The following is a 25,308-nucleotide window of genomic DNA, read 5'->3' on the forward strand; positions in this document are numbered from 1 at the left end:
CAAGTAGCAAATGAGATTAGAAGGTCGGAGAGCAACGGAGACTGTGACCAGCCTCCTGTACGCTGAGGGTCTGCAACAGGCCAGCTGATGTGCACTGATGTTGTCTAAGCTTCGTACCAAGACGAGCGCTATGAAAGCATCATAGAGCATAAAGCTTATTATTTTGCCCATTTTCTGATGAGAAAACAGGCTCAGAAATTGATTGGCCCAAGGCTGTGTGGCTGTTACTGAACAAAGCTGGGATGAGTGCATCAGTCTGCACTTTTCTCCTCTGCCAAATTGCCGCGGTAGATAAGATGAATCGCCTGGACTCTAATGGGGCACAAAATGAATGGAAGTCCTGTTTTTCTTATTTTCTGAGGTTGGCAGACCTGATGGAAACAAGACACACTTTTATAAGTGCAAGAATATTTGCAGACAATAGACACAATTGCCAAGTTGCCGAGTATAAGGACATAGGTCCTGGTGGAAGGGATACAGGGCATGGGTTGATAAGTAGTCCTGCAAACCTAGGATAATAGAATTTTTGACTCTTGGGGACTAAGGGTCATGAGGTCACATCCAATAGACTTAAATTCCATGGAGGCAGAGACCTTGTCTTCTTTAAGGCTACAAAATGTGCCAGATCCATAGCAGATGTTTGAAAATTAATTAATTAAAAATGAATGAGTATATGAATATCTATCTATCTGTCTATCTATCTATCTCCTGGTTGCTTTTCCAGTTTCCTCAATAGCATTTTATTTGCATGACTGTCATTTACTGTCACATACTGACCTAGTGCTCAGCCTTTCCATGGTTGTGGTGCATTTTGAAATACTAGCATATTTGGCTGTGCACTTGAAGGGATTAAATGTTTTAAAGCCACACCCAACAAGTTAATAATAGTTAATGCACAAGTACTATTATAGCACAAGCACAATAAAAACTCACAATGTTTGAATAAACATCCACAGTTTCTGTACAATTCACTTATTCACCATGCAGACATTCTTGGTTACACACTTTCCTGGTACAGTTCATCTTCCACTATAGAAGCCAAGGAAACCAGACACTTACTTTCCCAGACCCTTTTGTAGCTAGGGTATGGCCATGTGATTCCATATTGGCCATGGCACTTGAGGGACATGTGATTCTAAGAAAAGAGACCTGTTGGAAATTCTGTGCTGAACATTATCATGTCTACCTGGGATGACTGGAACTATGGTCACCATTTTTCATCCCAGTGGATAGATGCTTAAAGACTAAGTTGATGGGCTTAGGTTTGAAGACCGGAAAGATGGAGGAGTCTGGGATTAAATGATGTAATTGAACTGTTGGACCAACTTTCGACCCACCTTCCTTAAGAATTTTTGTTATGCCATATAATGAATGTTCTTATGTGTTACCTATTTTAGTTGGGTGTTATGTTATTAGCAAATAGAAGTATCCTCAGATACTTTTCCAGTTCAAATAGAACTACTTGTGGCTCAGTAGCACTTTCTTCGACACTTTACCAAATAAATTTCTAACGTTTTCTAGTAAGGTGTGATTTTCCTTTGGTGTAAGCTTGGCATTCATTGTTGCCTGCTCTACTCAATATCGTCTCTCCACTCAGCTCAGTCATTTAGCTGAGGAACATAACCGTATTATACTCAGCACGGCAAATGTTCCTTTTAAACACTGTTCACAATTTGGCAGTATAGCCGTGAAGTGCTTTGGGTATATCAGTGTATCATGGCCGACTGGTTGGGAAACGCAACTTGTGTTTGAAATGCTCTGCCTCAGTAGGCTGCATTTCCTTAGAGGGCTTGTGAATAATTTACTGCTCATTACATCCCCAGGGCTTAGCCACTGTGTAATCATAATAAGGACTAATATGCCTGGAGTGCTTATTTTGTGTTGGGCATGGTTTTAATTATTTTGGATGTATTACTCTTTTAACTTAACAATATCTAAAGAGACGGTGACTCAGGTTGTGGACCAGACAGGATGGCTCCGAGCACGTTCTCAAACCCATTACACTCCACTTTTCACCAACAGAAGCTTCCAAATAAATGTAGGCTGAATCGAACAGAACTGAAATGGCTCCCTGACATGCCGTCCTCCCTGTAATAGGCATGCAGTAAATATTTGTTGTGTGCAGTCCAGCCTCTGCTCAAGTACTCGGGTTAAACCAGGGAGGAGTCTCTGGAGAGCTGTGCTTTGAGCGGGGCTCTGAAGGAGACAGCTGCTCCTGGGTACACTAGAGCCATTTCCTTTGGGATCACCTGCTCAGGTTCAGTCCAGGACTGACTCAGCAGACGACGGTATCTGTGTGGCAGACCAAGGGGAAAAAGTGGTGACTTTAGCCTCATGCTGGGAAAAGAATATCTTTGGCAAATCTAAATTCTCTGCTGGCAGCCTGAGCGGAAGGCCAGGAAGATTTGGATGGTTCCCCCTGTTGCTTAGTGTTGGGATTTCCCTGAAGTCAACGAAAGTCTGTTCTTTCCATTTCTGCCCACACCGGAAGGCTGGGAGAGAGCTGTGGGTAAGGGAAGGGAATGAGAGAGGTGCTCTCTTAGTGAACCCCACTCAGAGTGTCAAGGGAGATGGTGGCAGGGTTTGTGTGTTCACGGTCCAGCAACATGAGGGTACAGTTAGGGTTAGCTCATCGTACTTTATTTTATGATGCTATATAGATTACATAAAGAGATATAGATATTATAGATGTTCTAGATGTAGATACTATATAGAATTAAAGATATAATTTATATCTATAATGCATATGTATTTATAATCTACAATTTATAATATGATCTATAGCTATATGGAGACAATGTAGATAATATATTATATATTATATGTTATTATATATATTTCGTTGAAGAGGTTTTGTCAAAAATGGGATGGAGTCCCACAGTGGTAAATGATTGAGAAAACCCATTGTTGGTATAATAATGAGATTTGTGACTGCCTACCCATTTTGCCCATGCAGAAATTGTTTTGTAAAATCTCATTTTTGTCCTTGTAGGGTGGGGGGCATACCAGCTCTCACATAGGACAAGTCGACAGGATGCCTCTTCTGTGGCTTGAACATGGGCATGAGTAAGCCCCCAGGGGTCCTCTCACTCACTCTCCATTTATCGTGACCTCCTCAGTCCTAAGCAGCTGTGATAGGCTTTCCATCTGATACACGGCTGGAATGATTTAGCACCTCTGAAATATGCGACAGTGGATTTAGCCATAGGCGAGAACCACCCGAGCCGGTTAGTGATTGCCCTCAGAGCACTCGTGTGGATGGAGCTGTTTTCCCAGGACCCACAGGGCGTTTCTATTTCCAACCCTCGGCCTGGTCCACCTGCCTCTGGGGACCGTGTGGGCACAGGTGATTCCAGGTGCTGACCAGCAGCCCTCCTCACGGCCTTCCCTGCCCAGAGATTGTTCCCACCATGTGACCACAGACTTCTGCTGTCTCGAGCTGATAACAGGACCATAAATCTCCCTTCTGGCTGCAGCTTGACACCTGAAACCTCAGCCCAGGCCTGACGTGAGAAAACAAGATAAGACATCAGGACGGGGTCTTTTCAAGGTATCCAAGGAGGTAGGGGAATGGTGACGGGCTACGGGCAGAGCTAGCATTCCTCCAGGCGCTGTCTGCCTTGGTGCATAAATCTCCCTGAGTGAGATGAATGGCGTTACCTGTTGATGACATCTACCTGCTGGCCCTCTTCAGTTTTCAAAACTTGTCAGCAGTTCTGGGGGTGCTGCTTCCCGAAGTAATATAATGGGCTTCGGCAGAATTGGAGAACAAGCTTGGGGTTGCTCTGGCCCTGCAGAGAGCTGGGGGTTGATGGCTTGCCTCTACCTACCAGGGGCAGTCCCCATGTGTTGATCTGGCTTTCAAGGCTCCCGACACTCTGGCCACTTCCTGCCTCATTCAGAGAAGAGCTTCTAGCCATGAGCACTCTCCGTCAGGGTGTTTGCTGCCTCTGATGACTGAGCTGTTCAGGTAGAGGCTAATTGACTACTTTTCAGGGTATCATTGAGAATTCACGTATATAAAGGGGATGTTGAGCAGGACAACTTGTAAGAAGCTCTTTCTTTATGAGCTTCTGTGACTTAATCTCATGACATAGAACCCTTGAGGTCTTCCTAAGCCCTTCTCAATGGGGGTTCAGTGAGAGAATTAAGCTGTATGTGAAAGGCATCCATTGTATGTCATGATTCAACTTCTTTCCTCAGATATTGAAAGAGAACTAATTATGTACTATCTTGGGGAGAGAGAAAATAGTCAGCCCAGATAGGTTCTAGGTTCTGTGGTTCATAGGGAAGACCCTGATTGAGAATGTCATGGTCTTTAAGGGAAAAGACAAAGCCTTACCTCAAAAAAGGGATTATTACCAAGAATAGAACTGCTTGTAAGGTATAGGGGATAGGTGGACAGAGTAAACCTATTTTTAGGCTGTATATTATCTCATTCTCTGACACACAAACACATCCATAGTTGTACAGCAAGGTTTGGTGATCCTGGCCGATGATGAAGTATGGCCGATAGGACCACAGGCCTTCCTGTGGGTTTGGTGACTGATGACATCTGTCAAATATGGATGTAACCAACAAAGGTTTACTAAAACCAGGTCATGTCATCTTCTCACATTAATGCCTAATACTTATTCCTCTCACTGCTGGTCCAGCCCGTCATGACAAATGGTATGATGAGCTTCAGAGAGGGAAGCCCATGGTGTGCCTCCCAGCAGGACTGCACCTTGAAGTAATTTTGATGTCTTCATCTCAATTAGGTTAAGCCCACAAAAATTGTCAAAGGGGAGCACACCCAGAATGCACTGGGAGATCATGATAAACACTCCTGATGCTTTGCAGCTGGGCCCATCATCTGCGCATTTCACAATAAAATTTTATGATGCGTCCAGACACCCAGCTGCTTGTGTTCATGGGGACAGCATTTCCTCTGCTACACCATTCATATCTGCCCCACCTGGGACTCATTTCCCCTTTCCACCATCCTCTTTCAAATGACAATGAAACTTCATTATCACACTGCTCCTGGGACAGAATCTGAGGAATGTCATATCCAGAAAAATGTTCTATAGAGGCAACATTTTATTGGACACAGAGAAACTATTCCATGGTCCCCAATAAGCCATAGGGCTATTCAGAACTTGGGGAAACATTTTAGAAGAGGCCACTCCAAAGACCCTAGTCCTCTTCTAGTGGGTAGAGTCCCTGAATTCTCATGCACTGTGTGGCATAGTGGTTAAGAGAGTGGGCTTTGAAATGAAACACACCTGCCTCCATATCTCAGCTCACTGCTTACCATGAGCTTGGTTTTCTCACTGGTAGAGTAAGAATAACCATACAGAACTGACCAAGAGGCTGCGTGTGAAGGACCCACTGTTGTGCCAGGTGCACACTAGTGCTCAGTAGATTGTGCTGGTTGTCATTACATACTGTATGGTGACACCGCATTCCAGGCATTAAACACGAATGGCGATCTAGTCCAACTTTCTACCTACTACAGAGCATCCCTTCCCAGTGAAGAATTCTCAAAACGAAAGATTTACATTTTTGCATCGGGAGCATTCACAGTGCATTAAATCAACCATATCATCCTGCCCGTCTTAAGGGACGGTCCTACCCCAGGTCATTGCACCCATTCTAAGAGCTGCTATTTCCTAGTAGTTCTATTTAATCGCTTCCCTTGCAGAGGTGGAGAGAGAGAGCCTCCCCCATCCATTTTTACATTTAATTGTTAATTTTTCAAGTTGTACATGAATGTTGTCTGGTAAAAATTATAACATTACATAACCAGCTGCACTCTGTCTTGCTTGGTACCCTCAAGTTCTCCGCTTCTCTGTTTTCCTCTGTCCTCAACTTTTCCTCAACTTTTCCCCACATTTCCCAATTGATTTACATGCCTAGTGTTGTGTTCGTAGAAAATATCCAGGTTGTGTGTGAGTTTGAGTGTGTGCTTTAAGCAAATGAGCGCCTGCCATGTTATTTACATTTGCTTCCTTTTTTTTTTAAACTTAATTTGTCTTAGAGACCTACTCGTGCTAGAATGAAGAGGTTAGCTGCACTCCCTCTGCAACCCACGTTAGTATGGCCTATTGGTTTATTTTGCACTGTTGTTGGGCATTTTGTTCATTTCCAGTTTTTCAGTATTATAAAAAACACTGCAGCTGAAAGCCTTGTGTATGCTCTATTACTTTTATTATTAGTATCTTAGTCACACATTGTGTTTTCCAAGCAGGAAGTAGAATACGAAGTTATAGGGTAAGGTCATTTACAATTCTGACGGATGCTGCCCTGTTGTTTTCCAGAGATGCTTCACCAGTTTTACCCCCACTTCTGTTTTCCATTTTCAAAGGAAATATAGGTTGCAGACGAGGTTTTGAATCAGGCCATGCCGAAGTTACAGCTGGCGTGTGCTCAATCACCGGACACGCCCCTTGGCATCTACCCTCCATACTGACTTATGGTCAGTGGGTCAGCCGGCAGTGACAGGCATTATTGGCTCAATGTGACAGGAATGAAGATACAGGAAACAAAATCCTTCCTCAGCTCCAGACTGAACCCGCTGTATCTGCAAATTTTGCAGTTGGGTGTTGGTGACTTGGAGGATTAAGAGGGTGAGTGGAAGCCACTGGGATGCTGGGTCTACCCTGAGGGTCTAGCGCTGCCTTGTTATTCTGGGAGGTCGCGAAGAAGGTGTGGAGAGGAGCCAGTCTTCGCCACTTCCATTGACCTGCGGCTAAACAAACACAGGACCAGAAATCAAATGTCAGTGATAGACATGTTGTCAGGTTTGTCTGGGAAGAGAAACTAGTTAGGTTAAACCTCCTTCTTGGAGCAGGAATTCTTTTATCAAATGTCCACACTTATCCTCACATCCCTTTGTCTGTTCTTCTGGTAGCAACTCAGGGATTGCAAAATTCCGTTATTCTTGAAATTCTGCTTCTCGTCCTGTGCACTCACTAAGGACTTACCCCGCATCTGCTCCATTCCAGGTGCTGTGATCAGTGCGGGGAGATCAGTGGTGAACGGCCTCGGTCTAGCTTGCACAGAGCTTGCGATCTGATGGGGAAGAGGAGGGTGGTGGTGTCAGGACGATACTGCGCAATGTTATAGGTATTATGGCTAAGAGAGGGGCTTCTCTAAGGATGCAGGAGGTCATTCTTTCCTGTCCCTGAGAGCTGGGTTGATTTGAATATTTCTATCCAGTGTTCCCGAAAACGCAATGGAGCTGAAGGCTTGTCAGTCTCTGACCCAGCAGGGCACTGAGGCTTGGAGAGGGGGACAGCAGGGTCTGGGGGAGATTCAGTCCTTCTGCCAGCATAGTCCTTGACACCATTGCACTTGGAGTCTGGGCAGAAGATGCTACCCAGGTGGGTTGGGGGTTGTCATGGTACTTGAGCCCTGAGAGGACCCAAAGGGCATTTCTGGCTAGGGCAACATCCAGAAGGGTCCCACAGTTGCCATTTGAGGGAGATTTTCTGCACCATTTCATCATGGCTAGAGATGCAGGCTTCACTGAAAAGACTGGAACCCCTCCTAGGTCAGAACAGGAGTCCTATGGATTTTCCTGCCAATACCAAGAGTGACCCCACACTTCATAGGGGGGCATAGGAGACCACCCACCCAGGGAAGTCCTGGCACCCACATGGGCAGCATGGATCGTCATGCCAACTTGGGAGCTATCAACCTTGGATGGAATGTAGAGTATCGGGTCACCCCCTCCTTTTAGCCTTGATTTCTTTCCCCAAATTTCTAATATGTCTAGCTTTCCTTTTCATGTCTTACTGAAATTATGAAAAGTCCAGACTTGTGAGTCACTCAAATTGGGGATCATTAGAAAAAGTTAGGAGACTTGTGTTAGGGCAAAGAAAAGAGACATCATGCCCGATGGAGAGCAGGAGAGAGAGGCTTAGGAAGGGGACTTTGGCACAAAAAGTGGAGTCTTCATGGGAGTCTTCACTCAGGGGAGTCTTTATACACATGTGTGTGTATGTGTGTGTGTAAGAGGAATAGAGGGAAGTGGGGAGTTAAAGGCATCTAAGCAGAGAGCTGAGGAGATTATTTAGATAAAGCTTAGTGAAAGCTTTTTCTGTCTCAAGCTCCAATGTTCCGATGTTCCTTCTGGAGCAGGCAGAACAACTTGGAACCATAAAACCAGAAGGGCATTGGACAGTCAAACAAAGGACTTGACACAGAACAGGTGCCTCTTGGTATGTGAATTATTCAGAACAAAGCAAAATGTATATACAAACATCTCATTGAAATGTTGAAAACAAATACCAGGAAAAGGATCTGGTTCAGGGATTCTCAGCCAGGGGCAGTTTCTTCCCTGGGGACACTTGGGCATGTCTGGAGACATTTTTGGTGGTCCCAACTGAGGTGAAAACTTACTGGCCTCTAGGGGCGCGTGGGTGGCTCAGTCGGTTAAGAGTCCAACTCTTAATTTTATGCTCAGGTCATGATCTCAGGGTCCCCTGCTCTGTGGGGAGTCTGCTTCTCAACCTCTCCCACTGCCCTCCCCACCAGGCTCTCTCTCTCTAAAATAAATCTTAAAAAAGATCCCAACTACTGGCATCTAGTGGGTGGGGCCAGGATGCCACTAAACATCGTTCAGCTCACAGGACAGCCCCTCCCCAAATAAGAATGATCTGGCCCCAAATGCTAATAGTGCTGAGTTGGAGAAACCCTGGTCTGGGGAGAAAAGGATGGCAAATACATATTTAATTCTGTGGTACTAATGATTACTTTGAAATACTTAAAAATCAAAATTGTGTATTTACTTTGCTATTTTTGTGTTTCATTAAATATGAAAATATTTAGGAAAGTTTTTTTTTTTTTTTAAGGTTCTTTTGGAACTTCTGTCTTCCAGAGCAAATGTTTCTAATAAGATCTTCAATTCTTCAGTTCACATACCCTGGGGCTTTCAAGAATTTAATTCTTGTGATTGATGAAGGACTGCTGGATGGCCACTGTTGATTAAAGAATGAAACACTGTGGTCTGAATTTGGGAGATGGCATCTACACTACCATCCAGCAAAGGGATTTTCTTGGGAATTCAGATTGCCAGAATTGTGGCACGATAGAATCACAGAATAATCAGGTTTGTCTTCTGCCAGGGATGTGACTGTGTGAAACCAAGTATGTTTAGGTATTAAGGCTCTGAGAAAAGATATTTGTAGGTCATTTCCCACCTCCTCCTGTATTTTATATAACAAATTTCTAAACATCACTCGAAAGAATTTTATAGTGAAAACCACCAAGGTTATACAGTTAACTTGCACTGTGTTGGTTTACACATTTCAACCTCTCTGTGTCTCCATTCATCCATAAATCTGCCTTCTATTTTGACACATTTCAAAGTTCTACATTTCATCAGTCACTCTTAAATACTCTACTTTACATTCACGAACTAGAAAGCTGTGTCTGATAAGTTTTTTTTTTTTTTTAAGTTGAGAGTGAATTCCGTGCATAAAGGCACAAATCCCTGGGTGTACTTTTCAATCAGTTTTCGAGTAACCCAAACCCCTATCAAGGTATGGAACATCACTGTTAGTCCAGAAATTTCCCTCATGCTCCTTCTCCATCAGTCTCTGCCTCCTGCAACTCTGGTCTGACTTTTCCCCCACCCTGGGTTGGTTTTGTCTATCCTTGCAAAGCATTCTTGGCAATCCAGGGATGAATTCCGGCTCTGCCTCCAAATCAAGTTGGCCAAGCATGTCAGCACCCTAAATGGGAGTCCCTCCCCACCTGGCTCCTTCCTTCAACTCACTGCTGTCCTAGGGGTTCTTCAGGCATCATCTCAGAAACCACTGCTTTAAGTCTCCTGTCCAACTGGGTAGCTGCTTTGCAACCCCTCTTGCTTTCCTCGCTGTCCACACAGGAGCAAAGCTGACTAATAACATGACAAAATAGATTTTCTTATTATTTGAATCACTCTTGGATGACCCTTCTGTTACTTGCAATCAAATACAGGCTCTCTATTGTCTATAGGCAGAAATTAAAATGATCTAAAATTAAATACAAGGTCCATCAAGGCCTTATGCCTGCCTCCTTTTCCAATCTCATCTCTTATCAGCTCTTCCCAAGCACCCTAAATTCTGGCTATACTCAACTACTGGTCATTACCATAAAATGCTAAGCTCTTTGCTGGAATGCCATCTTTCTCTTGTTTGCTTTGGTAATTCTGACAGAGTCTTCAAAATTAATCTCACCTCATCTTGGAAGCCTGGGCGTATTTCCTCAGCCACCCCTCCTAGAGCTTATGCATTCAGAGGCAGCCACTGTTATGAGACTGGTGTATCCTTATAGAATTTTATCAGTGCATTTCTGTGTAAAATAGAAATAGTAGTAGAAATCATACCTGATGTCATATTCTATCTATTAATGTGTAATCAAGTGTTTGCGTAGTCTCTAACTCACTGACCACGGAATCCATCCCCAAGTTGCTTCCCCTCTGTCTTTGGGATGTGGTTTGGGTATGGCTTGCATGGAAGAACTATAGGGATTCGAGGTTCCTGTAGTTTGCTATTTTTATAGGAAATTCAATTCTTGTTCTTGGCCCCAAGTGTCTTTCTTCCCCTGTATTGTCTGACTTCTTGAAGCTGTAGAATGTGCTAACAAATATACCACAAGGAAATCAGATTTGGTCACGGAATCACCAGGCCCCCAGCAATGACCTTGAATGGACCTGTCCTGGGCTGGGGTATTTCAGTATCAAGGAAGCAGATGATTCTGAAAGGCTTAGAGCGAGGTCCTGCTGTGTGCTACGTGGATGGCAAAGCTGCCTCCTGACTTGCTGTCCCTTCTCTTGGTCTGACCATTAGACCTGGAGCCCCGGGACTGTCCCCTCATACTGGCTCAGCCTGATTCAAGTTCACGTGGTTTCGAAAGCCATTTTCCCCTCTTGTCTTTGCTAGTTTCTCTTGAGATCAGATGCTCAAACTATTTCCCCCCCCCCTTGTTTTATTATATTATCATATTTAAAGACAAACTGCTTTGGGCATTAAGATATTGCTATCTCCATCTGTTTGCATCATTTAACTTCCTGCCAAAAATTCATACGCTAACATGATTTTAATGGACAAAACTATCGTTTCCTTTCACACAAGGCAAGTCAGGGATGTGCATTTTCCACTGTCCCTACTTCATGCCTTCATCACATGAACCCTGCTTAAAGGTTCTCTCTCTTACTCTGGAGAGAGAACTTTATTTAAAAGTAATTTTTATAGACGAGTGGGGCTTAAGGGAAGCTAAGTCACCTCAGAGCTTTGGTTTGGTTTTCTTCTTGAGCTTGCTTTCTTACTTGGAAGATTCCTCAGAAACAACTTTAGAAATATGAGGACCTAAAATTATGTTTAAATCTCTTTTTGTAAATTCCTGAAATTACTGCGATGATAAGGGGCTCGAGGAAGCATCCTTGTTGGGTGATGGGTTGTCCTCATCTTCTTCCTGTCAAATGACTAAGGTCTAATCTAATATGGTGCCATCTCTGGAAGCCATGATGTGCCAAGTCCTAGAGGACTCCCATGGTTGGTTTATGTCTACAGTGAAATAGAATTTCTTCATTTAAAGCTCTGCCAAGTATTTGCCAAGTATAAACACAAACCCTTAAACTACTGCTAGCTTTCTGCCATGCTTTGAGTGTCAGATGATGAAGACCTCCTCTCCCTGAAGAACCTCAACCTCAGTTGATTCCATGTGTCATGGCTCCAGTGGATACAGACTCAAAGTATTCTAGCTTCTCAACCACTGGACTTGAAGAGCAGCCAGAGGATGTTGAAATTAGGAAGGGTGCCTTGAACTGGGATTCCAGCTAGGACAAGAGAAGGTCAAACTTGAGCACATATTTAGGACACCAGGCATAGGAATGATTTGAGTCAATGGTCAGTGCAGTTGTCAGGGCAAGTGGGCACTATGGTTCTGTCTGACAACAGATGCTGGAATATTGGGATGCTGGAATTCAGGACTAAAACACTGGCTTTTCGAGTAAGACTTTATCTCATCACAGGAGCTCAGTAGACCCAAGAGCACGTATGTTGGAAGAGGTACAGGAAGAAGGAGGCGCCCCCTGGGGCGGGGTATCGGGTTGGGTCAGTAGTTTGGTTGTGGTGGGGGGGGGGTCCAAGCACTTCATGGACTAGATGGCTGGTTTTTTTCTTTTCTTTTCTTTCTTTTAAGATTTATTTTATTTTATTTTATTTTATTTATTTGAGACAGAGAGAGAGAGAGAGAGCATGAGACGGGAGAGGTCTGAGGAAGAAGCAGGCTCCCCACTGAGCAGGGAGCCTGTTGTGGGACTCATTCCTGGAACTCGAGGAACATGAACTGAGCCGAAGGCAGTTGCTTAACCAACTGAGCCACCCAGGTGCCCCTAGACAACTCGTTTCAGAGAATCATTGGGTAGAGGGGTTGCTCAGGAGCGAAATGAAGAAATGTTTGCTGAAACATTTGGTTTATCTTAAGTAATATTTCCCCCAATTGAAACATTAAAATTCAAACATATTAGTGTATGCCACTTGGAAAAAAACTCCTAGAATAACACAAAGATATTGTATACAATTGTGCCCCCTAATCGTTCTCTTCTTGAGAGTGACCTTAAAAATGCTGTTTCTTCTTTCCTACGAAAGAAAGCAAACGACAATTCAAATATACCTAACTCTGAGTTGCTGTCTTTTCTCCAGAGTTTACACAGTCGTCAAGTTAACCATCTCTGCGTGAGACAGTGTGATTCTAGAGAAAGACTTTCAAATGGAGAAAGATAAGTGCTCAACATGGGCAAGGTAGTACAGATATCTATGACATACTTATTACAAAGACAAAACCCCCAAAGATCAAAACAAGTGTTAAATGTCATTTGATGATCATCATCTTACTTACGTAAAGAGACGTCAGTGTTCACTTTAACTGTACTGGTTCTGTAATTCTAGTACTGTGCACTACGATGAATGGGATAGGGTCATAAATTATTTTTGTTCACAACTTTTTTACTTTTATTCACTTTTATTTCTGTTTAAGTATTTCAACTTTTTAAGGATTTCTGTTTTTAAATTTATTTATTTATTTGAGAGGAGGAGAGAGAGAAAGAGAGAGTGAGTGAATGGAGGAAGGGGGAGAGGGAGATGGAGAGAGAGAATCCTCTAGGAGACTCCCTGCTCTGCACAGAGTCCAGTGTGGGGCAAACTTTTTAAGGATTTCTAACACAATTCATTAGTCTGTATTGTATCTGTATATGATTTAAGTATTGTTTTAATTTCTACAAAGATCTTATGTTTTAGGAATATGAAGAATATAGTATTTGATTTATTTTTCTTTTTCTTGGAAAACTGAGTGCTTACGACTTGCAACCTTTAATTTCAGATCAAGAAATTAAATTATTATTTATTGTTTATTTCAGATAAAAATCAGATGTGATGTTTTTGCAACATTAGTGCACACTGAGGCCTTTAATTTTACATTCTGTCACATGGGAGCTATGTTATGGAAAAGAAAGAAAAATCAGAACTGGCCCATTTGTTAAAACTATTGCTTTAGATTTAGTATCTGATGTCAAACGAGGGAGGTCATCTTGTTTCATCTCAATAAATGCAGAAAGTGTTAGGAACTTTTCTTTTCAGAGCTGATAGTGATTCTTCTTTCCAGAACCTTTTTTTGATTTGTTTAAAACTTAAAGTGCTGAGGCTCAGCCCTGAAGGATGAAGACATATGAATGAAGGAGACGGCATATCTCTCTGGCAGACATAATTTTCAGAAATTAAACTGTTATTTTTTATGGCCTCAACGGTGGTATATTTGCATATAAAAAATAAATGCATCTACTCTGGAAAAAAGAAAAAAAGAAAGACACCAAGAGGAAAACCCTCTTTACCACCCAATTAACCACAATTGGTACATGTCCTTCAAAGCTCTCTATAATTTAAAGATTGCTATCATACATATAATTTTGAGATCTTTTTCATAAAAAGAATTCTGTATTATTAATTGCAAAGCTATTTTTACATACAATTTTCTGCACATCTGTATGCTTTAGAACGTGTTCTTTAAAGTGGATTTTTTCCCCTGGATCACAGGGAATATTCCTGTCACCTAGTAAGTTCGTGCGGAATGACATCTGTAGGAGCAGTACCCTCTTTGTCACTGACAGCACTTCCCTGAGTCTGAGCTCCACCGCGGACTCAAGACAAGACTGGGATGCATGGAACTCAGGAGGCTCGTCCTGGGAAAAATTCTCTGGCCTGGGGAATGAAGAGTTTTCAAGGCTTCCGGTCATTGGCTCTGCCACATACTTGATATACAACCTTAGGCCAATAATGATCCCTCTGGCCTTTGTTTCCCCATCTGTAAAATAACATGGTTAGATTTAATAATCTCTCAGCCCCCTTCAAACTTTGACACTGTCTTCTCTTCAGTGACAGCAAAAACACTGAGTGAATCACCCAGCTAAATATTCACACTGAATGCTTGATGAACTCAGTTGGTCTTTCAGAAGAAGGTCCTTTGCTGCCCAGATCAAGAAGGAAGACAATCTTGGGGTCCTGGAATAGAAAACTCACTGCCCCTACCCATGACCTGAGACACTCAGCAGCTGTCACATTTTTGAGAGTGAATTACAGAATGACCTCCCTCCTTTTGTGCTCCCCTATGTGCAGAGACAGTAAATTTTTCCTTCATGGAATTAATTTCTAGGGTGTCTTCTTTTTTCTTCTCATGTGGCTGTCTCATATAAACAGATGGGGAAAGGGCAGAAATGAATGGCGGAGTGCAGCCCTGCAAACTCATAAATGCGAAAATATGGAAATGGAATTTCAGGAAGGAATCCAGGCAACCAGAGAGAGGAGAGCTGCTGCTGCATCAGCTCAGGGAAGTGGACAACCCAAACAGACCACAACAAACCATGGGGCAGACTTGTGCTCTGGCCCTTCTCAGGGCTGCCTCTTTTGCTCTGACTCAAACCCTAGAATTGTTTCCCAGCTTTTCAAGCTGCACACAAGGCACATGGCACAATCTGGTAATTTAATCGATTCCTCCTGGTTGATGGGGCCTGGAGATGAACCACTAGGTCTTCTCTTTTGGCGCAACTTAGTTGCTGTTAAGAAGTGCTTCTAAGTGCTTGGAATAAAGCAGTATGGGGGTGCCTGGGTGGCACAATGGTTTAAGCGTGGGACTCTTGGTTTCCACTCAGGTCATGATCTCAGGGTCCTGAGATCAAGCCCCATGTCTGTTTGAGATTCTTTGCCCCTCCCCCATTCTCTCTCTCTCTCACTCAATAACTAAATCTTTAAAAAATATTTTATTTATTTATTTGACAGAGAGAGAGACAGCCAGAGAGGGAACATAAGCAGATGGAGTGTGAGGGGGAGAAGCAGACTCCCCGCAGAGCAAGGAGCCCACTGAAGGCAGACATTTAACAACTGAGCCACCCAGGTACCTCTTTCTCTCTCTCTCTCTCTCTCTCTCTTTTTTTTTTTTTTTTTTTTTTTTTTAAGACAGAACAAAACAGTATGTACAGGAACCCAGTGGAAACCTGGTGAGAAGGTAGCCATCCCCTGGCTAATTTATTTCAAATCACACACGGGAAATCCAGTTTATTTAAGCAAATCTTGGGCCAGGAGTTAGGGCTGAGGGAGAGCCACCAGGAGCAGCCACAAATATTAAGTACTGCAGAGCTGGATAAGGCAGGGTCGGAGATCCAATGACTGTTTAAATTATTATAGAATGTAAACTCATCAGATGACATCTAATCTGACCATATTTCCCTCAATTATTTCACCCCAGCAGTGTTTACTTTCCCATCAGCACTGGACGACAGAGCTGTCAGCTGCCGTTTTTGAAGGGTGATTTGTTGCCCTAATGATGATACAGAAATCTGTTTATGGTTGTTTATCTAAGGGTCATCTTTCCTCTGAGGCAGCTTTCTCCTCCCGGGATTGTCCTGGGACAGCTCTCTTCAATTCCCCAAACAGAACAACTGTCAGGGTTTCGTAAAGGGTAAATATTCTGTCCATGTTAATTTTATGACCTATGACTATCTCATAATTATCGAGCCAACTATGTTAATAATGATGCCTTCTCCAGGGAAGTTGCTTTAATGATGACCCAGCACCCTCATATGTATTATTTCCCAGGCTAATTATACCTAGCACAGTGATTCTGCAAATCAATTGTACTAATGGTAAAATCAATGATGATATATATGGGGCAGTTTGCAATGTTGCAGGCATTGTTCGAAGCAACCATCCCAGGATCCAGGAAGAGGAAATTAAGGTACAGGAGGGTTAAGCAACTTGCCTAAAGTCACACAGCTGGTAATCTTGGCTGCTCACTGAAGACAGAGGCATGAGAGCCTCACGGTGCGGATGAGTGCAGGGCAGAGGGGAATGAAAAAGTACTTCCGGGGGATTTGGCACAAAAATCAATGGTGACTCTCAGAAGGCTCAATATATATATTTAAAAATTATGTATTTTTCTTATAATTTTGCGGTTATTCCAGTGTTTCTACTGAAGGCCTCTGAGACCATGCACAAACCTCATGCTGGTCCAAGTCTGGAATTTTTCATGTGCGTAGTGAGGTGTTGGAGTAGAGGGTTTGTTCTTATACTAGATTCTAGACAAATGGAAACTCTCATGCTCAGAGGATTCAGTTCTTCATTGACAGGGAGCTTTGCCTCATGACTATGGGACTGTGTCCTTGGCTTTCAAGGGATTCATAAATTCATGGAAATTGTTAACAAATTTGATGGTAGATAAGCGGGTGCATTTTTCTGGGGGAGCGGTTCCATAATTTTCAGTATTTTATCAAATGATCCATAACACAAAAATTTCACTGAGATTAGTGATTAATTTACATTGTTGGTTAATAATCAAAAGGGAGTGGTAGGTCTTGGAAGTCTTTAACACCAACAGGTAATTCTGATATCTACCTGCTCTTAGCTTTTTGTATTCCAAAGATAATAAAAAAGAAAAGATTAAGGTTTTTATTAGTGTTAAGAAAATGAAAAGCCAATATTTATAAAATTTTACTGTTTTTTTTCTATAAAAGTACTCTACTTTGTAAAAATGAAATTGACATTAAGGCAAATGCTTTTAAAAATTTCCTATTTAGTCTTTTTTTTTTAAAAAGACTTTATTTATTTATTTGAGAGAGAGCATGAGCCCTGAGGAGAGGCAGAAGGAGAAGCAGACTCCCTGCTCAGCAGGGAGCCTGACATGGGGCTCAATCCCAGGACCCAGAGATCAAGACCTGAGCCAAAAGCAGACAGTTAATCAACTGAGCCACCCAGGTGCCCTTAAAAATTTCCTATTGAGTCTTCACTTTAACATAACTGTTCATCATTTCAGTTTATTTTCTCCTAAAACCTTCCATACAATACTTATTTTTTTTAATTTTATTTTTTATAAACATATAATATATTTTTATCCCCAGGGATACAGGTCTGTGAATCGCCAGGTTTACACATTTCACAGCACTCACCATAGCACATACCCTCCCCAATGTCCATAACCCCACCTCCCTCCCACCCCCCCTCCCCCCATCAACCCTCAGTTTGTTTTGTGAGATTAAGAGTCACTTATGGTTTGTCTCCCTCCCAATCCCATCTTGTTTCATTTACTCTTCTCCTACCTCCTTAACCCCCCATGTTGCATCTCCTCTCCCTCATATCAGGGAGATCATATGATAGTTGTCTTTCTCCGACTGACTTATTTCGCTAAGCACATACAATACTTATTTATACAATAATTGTAGTTGTAATATATGTACTAGTATATCATAAATATTTTCCATAGTTTGAAATAAACATAACTTTTAATAATTTAAGAGTAGTCTACTGAGTTGATGTTTCATTCTTATTTTTAATAGGGTTTTGGAATTATGCACTCAGAAAAGTGTACAAATCATAATTGTATAGCTTATTGGATATTCACAAGGTGAACACACCCATCCATGTAACAAATGTCCAGATCAAGAAGTAGAACCTTACCAGTCCCTTTCCATTTACAATCATCTGCTCTTTCCCAAAAGGAGCCACAATCATGACTTTTAACACCAAATTGGGATAATTGTGCTTCTTTCGAAATGCACTTGTACACTCACACACACAATCATGTGGTGTATATTCTTGTCTGGCTTTTTCCTTTCAGCATTATGTTTGGATGAGATTCATCCAACATGACGTGAAACAGTAGTTCATTTTCATAACTGCATAATATTCTCTTGTAAGATTTACCACAGTTTGTCTAAATCTTACTGTTGGTAGACATTTGAGTTATTTCAAGTTTTGAGTTATTACAAAGGCTGTTATGACCATTTTTATATGTATCTTTTGGTGCACATAGGTAATAATTTTCATTTGGGAATATATCTAGGAGTGGACTTGCTGCGTTATGTTGCATATGCTATGTTTAGCTCTCATAGATACTATGGACACCTCTCCAAAGTGATTTTACTGATTTATACTCTCAACAGTGGTAGTCCCTTTGCTCCTAATATTTAAAAAAAATTGTCTGATAGATAAATGGTGTGTGTATGTGTGTGTGTGTGTGTGTATCTGAGAGAAAGAGTGACAGAGAGAGTTATCATATACAGACAACTAACAGCATTGTGATTAATATGTTTAAGAAAAAAGAACACATGACTAAAATTTTAGAAATTAAATGTGATATATAAAAAAGAAACATAAATTTGAGAACTAAAACTAAAATATATGGAAAAAGAGACTTTTATAAAAAGATTTTATTTATTTATTTGAGAGAGAGAGAGAAAGGAAGTGCAAACAGGGGGAGGGGCAGACATAGAGGGAGAAAATCACAGACAGACTCCAAGCTAAGCATAGACCCTAATGCAGGGCTTGATCCCATGACCCTGAGATCACAACCTGAGCTGAAACCAAGAGTTGTACACTAAACCAACTGGGCCACCAAGGCTACTCAAGAAACAAATTATTTTAACAATAGATTGAATACAGGTGGAGAGAGGATTAATGAACTAAAAGATGCATTGGCAGAAAACATATATTTTTAAGTATAGAGCAGAGAAAAGAATAATACAAACAATAATGTAACTTATATATATATATTTACATATATTTAAAGATCCAATATAATTCAAACCTCAGAAAAAGAAGAGACGGCAAATGATGCAGAACAAATGTTGAAGAGATTAAAAGATTTTCCCAGACTGACAAAAGACATCAAGTCGCAGATTCAAGAAGCACTACAAATCCCAAACTGGCTAAAAGAAATTCGCTGCTAGGCATTTCTTAGTAAGACTGAAGAAAACCAGAGATAAAACAAACACAAAAACAAATTTGAAAGCAGTTTAGAGAAACTTTGAAAGGCATCTTCAAAGGAAGAAAGACTTTAACTCATTTCTCAGGAGAATCAGTCAAAGCCAGAAGACAATGGTATAACATACTTATTTTTGAAAGAAAATAACTCTCAACTTAGAAATCTGCACTCAGAAGAAATATTTAAAATGAAGACAAAATAAAGTCACATTTTATAAAAACAGAAACAACTTATCAGCGTATCTATACTAAAAAAAAAAATGCTATAGTGAGTTCTTCAGGTAGAAGTAAAATGATCCCAGATTGGAAAAAAAGTTGTAGAAGGAAACACAAAACAATATAATGGTTAAGTACATGGATAGAAATAAACTACTGTTTTCATAAAAAATAATAATGTCTTGTGGGTATGAAATATATGTGAATACAATACTTGACAACAAAGCTCAAAAAAAGACAAAGATAAATGGAATTTAAAATTTAAAAAATATATTTATTTATTTATTTTAAAGAGAGAGGGCAAGAGAGCAAGTGGGAGCAAGGAGAGGAGTAGGAGGAAAGGGAGAGAGCATCTCAAACAGGGAGTCTGAGTGCAGAACCTGACATGGGGTTGAGGGCAGAACCTGACATGGGGCTTGATCCCAGGATGCTGAGATCATGACCTGAGCTAAAATCAAGAGCCCTCTGCTCAAGTGACCTTGTCACTCAGACACTCTGGATTTAAAATGTTTTTAAGTCCATGTTTTATCTTGGGACATAAAAGTTCTAATTTATGTTAGACTTCACAAAGTCAGGGATGGATGCTCTAATCTTCAGGGTAACCACTAAAAAGAAGTGGTGGAAGAATGTATAATTAACAAGCCAATAGTGGAGAACAGAAATCTTAAAAAAAAATCTGAGACTCTGTTCAAGAGAAGGGAGAAAAGAGAGTAAAATGAAAATAAAATAAGCGAGACATTATAAAACAAACAGTAGAATAATAGTTCAGTTACAAATATATTGGTAGATACATTAAATGTAAATGTACTAAATGATATTATTAAAAGATAGAGATAATAGGCTGGATTAAAGATCACAACCAGCTATATGAGGCCTGTAGGAATAGACCTTAAATAAAAAGATACAGACATTTTGAAAAAAATGATGGAAAGAGATATGATGTAATAATAATATAAAGTAATCTGGAATAGCTATGCTGATGGATAAAGAAGACAAAGTCCAGAAGTATTGTTGTAGCAAAAGAGGGGTAGTTGTTAATGATAAAATGTCAATCCACCAGGGATACAGAACAGTTCCAAAGTTGTATGTAATTTATAATATAGCCTCAAAATACATGAAACAAAAAAATGACCAAGGTAAAGGGAAAAGTAAACAAACCCACAAACATGGAATACTCAGAATTCTCAGAATGTAACTTTTGAGAATAACAAGACCAACTATTCTTTTCTCATATGTAATACTAAAAATGATTTTAATGTGCACAATATTTTCTATTCTTTTGAATAATTTCTTTTGAATAAAGAAGAAGTAAGAAGATATAATTTTTTTACTTTGATATGAATATACACATTAAATTCCCAGAGAGCTTTATCTGTATGCAGTGAGTGAACTTCTTCTTTATTTTTTTTTTCTCGTGTTCACCCACCCCATTCCCCAGATCTCAGGTGCAGAGAATTGCTTTATTTATATTCCTTAATTCAGAGCACATTGTCATCATCTGTACAAGGCCTCTTTCTTGTTTAAATTTATTTTTCTCCTTCTTTTTCAATTTCTACTCCCACTCAGTCTCAAAATCCCATCTTTCTTGTATATTCTTCCCAAGTATCCTTGAGAATTACAATGTTCAGAGTCTCTTGACTGTAAAGTTCCACTTTATATTTTGCCAACAAAAAAATCTTATAAAGGATTTTGAAGGCAGAATAGATGCAGATGTCATTAATTTTCCTCCCTCTGTGGCATGCGGATGTCAGGATTTAGATGGATGAGATTTTACAACGTTGTACTGTATCTGCCACAACAGTGAATTCCTGCATTTTTGACCTGGGTGACAGAAACCTCAGAAATTCTCAGAGAGGTAGAAGTATCTTTCCTTAACCTTTACTCCTCCATCAACTCCGTCAATTTTTTTTTTTTAAAGATTTTATTTATTTATTTGAGAGAGAGACAGTGAGAGAGAGCATGAGCGAGTAGAAGGTCAGAGAGAGAAGCAGACTCCCTGCAGAGCCGGGAGCCCGATGCGGGACTCGATCCGGGGACTCCAGGATCATGACCTGAGCCGAAGGCAGTCGTTCACCCAACTGAGCCACCCAGGCGTCCCAACTCCGTCAATTTTTAATTACCCAATTACTTGTATTAAATACTTTCCTGCTTGAAATACATTGTGTGTTAGTGTTTTCCTGACCGAATCTTGACTGATAAAATATTTGGTATCAGTAGGGGTTGTAGGAAATATATCTTCATATATGAAAAGCTGGGATTTGTTATACGACCTAGTTACGTTTGAAAGCAGTGGTGACATCATTGCCAGTGGTGTGGGTATTAATAATCCATGGCATGCACTAATGAAAGCATTATTTAAATTATCACCTGTTGTTGCCTGCAAATTTTCTTTTGAAGATGAGACCTTGAGTGACCAAGTAACAGTTGCAGTAAACTTTAAAGATGTAAATAAAGAGTACTGGGACTGTGGAGTGGGACAATGGCTTATGACTGCTTTAGAAAGTTTGAATTTTCTGATTAAAGCACAATCAGGGAACCAGGGAGCCTGTATGACTGAGTTAAAAGAATCTCTTAGATGTTGTGGCTGCTGGGCCAACGCATAAAAATGTCAGATCCACAATTTGATCTCGTGTCTTATAGAATTACATTGCAGGTTGAATTCACAGCCTTTCTATGTCACACGTGAGAATTATGACATTGCTTCGCAAAGGGAGAGACCATAAAAAGTGAATTGGGAACATGTGGGAAAGTTGGATGGATCTGATTACCTTAAAGCCCACATGTGACTGGCACTCTCTTCCCAGCAGCTTCTCCTTTATCTGAGGAGGCTAGTGTTGCTGGAAAAGCCTGCAAGCTTTCCACAACTGCCTGGAGCAATTCTCTTATAAGCAGCTCTTAGTTTTCCTTAAAACCTGCTCCTGCCACTTCTCATTACCTATAGACCTGTAGCTGAAGTCAGAGCCCAGACTAAGCCAGAGGGACAAGTACAAGTCTGACTGGGGAAGAGATGGTTGATGCTCCTTGATCCCCCCATTATAAGATAAATCAAAATGAACATGAGAATTGCTGAAGTTACTGTTTTGGGTGCATTATCAAAAAATTATAGGTTCAGTGTGTCAATTTCAGCAGCTGGGAATGGCTCCACGGTTTTCTCTGTTGGCTGACTCTGTGATGATTTGTTTGCAAAATTTACTCAATAATTCTTTCCACTCCTGTATACCCACCCCTTTGTAATTGGACTTCACCACTTCTTCTATCAAAAGGATTTCACTCTTTCTTCACTTCTTGAAACTGGACTTGACAATATAACTTACTTTAGTTATAGGACATTAACAAACGTGATCCAAGCAGAGGCACTGGGATTTGCACTCTCCTGCTGGTGGGAACAATTCTGCCACCGTTTGAACAAGCTTAGGCTAGCTACTGGTGGATGAATGATAAACTTGGAGACTTGGAGAAAAGTCTCAATCATCTCAGGCAAATCTTCAGATATGTGAGTGAGGTTATCCTATAACAGTCATCCTTAAACCAAAAGAACTGCCCAATAATCCCAGAGAATCACAAAAATCATATTTGCAGTTTTAATCCATGGTTTTTGAAAGATTGCTTATGCAGCAGAAGTTAATGGATACAGACTGAAGCTTGGATTTAACTCTGTTCCACAGTAAATAAAATGAGACCCAGAATTTACTTACCCATCTCCTTACTGGGTCATTAGACAGGGTCCAAATGACATTCCCTTCAGAAAGGCATAAAACATACACTGGTGAGGGGAGCACTGGCGTTCTTTGAAAGCTCTGTAGTGACTTTTCTCTGAAAGTTGAGAATGAAGGCAGGAGACAGTGCCATTGAAATGCACTTCTTCTCAAACAGTAGAGACCAAAAAGCAGTATTTAACCAACAGAGACTGAATGAGAGTATTACCAATTTAGGAAGGGTTAAAGTTGGTAATAAGGGTTTGACCTTCAGAAATCTTTGATATATAATTGATCATGTTCTCCCAAGAATCAATAGATGGAATGCTATATAAGTCTTACTTCATATGCATAATCAAAAATATTTTAGGTCTTCAAGTCATCATAATATGTAGTTAAGGCCCTTGATCCAATTTCCATTCCTAAACACATTTGTGGACCTAGAATCCTTAGGATGAAGGATGGAGCAGGTCTCCCGGGGAAAAAAATTGGATGGCCCTGACACAAAGTATGTATTATAAATATCTTTCTTTTTAAAAAAATTTTTTTAAAGATTTTATTTATTTATTTGACAGAGATCACAAGTAGGCAGAGAGGCAGGAGGAAGCAGGCTCCCTGCCAAGCCAAGAGCCCGATGTGGGACTCGATCCTAGGACTCTGAGATCATGACCTGAGTCGAGGGTAGAGGCTTAACCCACTGAGCCACCCAGGCACCCTATAAATATTTTTCTTAATCTTCCAAAGAGACATCACAATCTACGGAGGTCATCATTTCACCAGTTTGAGTGAAGTAGCTTACCTCTCTTTTATATTCCTTATTCCTTCCTATCTATGATACACATTTCTTCAATATTGCCTCTACATTTATTTACATACATAAATACATGTGTATTTAGAACCACATCAGACAGTGTTACAATATTTACTTTGACCATTAAATACAATTTAGAAAATGTAGGAGGAGGAGGATGACCAAAGCCTCGTGTAGTTACCCATATTTTTTCTTACATTGTTCTTCCTTCCTGATATTCCAAAAGTTCCTTATTTTGTCATATTCTTTCTGTTTGGAGAATTTCCTTTATATATTCTTTCAAGACTCGTCTGCTGGGGATAACTTCTTTTAGTTTTTCTTCATCTGAATCACGTCTTCATCTAAATCATGTCTGATTTTCCCTAATTCCCGAAGGATATTTTCACTAGTTACAAGGTTCCGGGTTGAGATTTTCTTCTCCCCAGCTCTTCAGAAATGTTAAGCCACTCATTTACGACTTCTTTGGTTTCTGCTATGAAGTTAATTGTCATTCAAATTGTTTCTTCCCAATAGGAAAGCTTGACTGCTTTTGATAGTTTTTTCCTTGTCTTTAGTTTTTAGTACAACGAAATGGAAGGCTCTCTATTTTGTTCTCCTCATGTCACTGATCCAAGAGACACAGAAAAGGGGGTGTTCCTGTGTTGTCTAAAGTGACTAATCCTCAAATAGGTTTGCTGCTTTAAAACAGAATCAAAAAGCACATATGGGGATTCTGGGGAGTTAAGTTTGTCTGTTAGTATTTTCATGCCAGTGAAAAATTTAATGGAAGACTATAGTAGCCCAACACAGGGAGGACCACTAATGGTTCAGACCCTTTAGTAATAAAGTTTTGGGTAATTTTTCTAGGTCAAGAGCCATGGCCAGCAAAAGTGGTTGTTGGAGGACAAAGAGATCATGGAATAGGTAGTAGAATAAGGTTTAAAATAACAACTATAATCTTGGGATTGGTTGTGGACGTGATGGTTATAGAAGCATTCATATTTTCTTAGGTGTAAGTTCTTATGTCTTTGTCTATATTAAGCAGAATTTCCATTTCCTCTCTTCCTTTCTCCTACTATTTTATGTTAAGTACGCTATTGGTGATTAAGAACACGTCTTTAGATTGATTCAATGATATTGAACTAGAAAATGGTTGCAATGATGATGTTCCACTTGGGAACCTCTTTGTGGAGGGGGTGAATGCATCATAGTAGGGGATAATTACATCATAGTAGGCAGAAAGTACGCTGCTCATACTCTTGTTGTTTGGAAGTTAAATATAGAAGGGTGTGAATGGGTCCTGGGCAGCCAGAAGAAAGTCTCGGTATTC

The sequence above is a fragment of the Enhydra lutris genome, unplaced genomic scaffold (genome assembly GCF_002288905.1).
Source record: "Enhydra lutris kenyoni isolate GAN:26980312 unplaced genomic scaffold, ASM228890v2 scaffoldscaffold25, whole genome shotgun sequence".
In the NCBI taxonomy this organism is placed as follows: domain Eukaryota; kingdom Metazoa; phylum Chordata; class Mammalia; order Carnivora; family Mustelidae; genus Enhydra; species Enhydra lutris.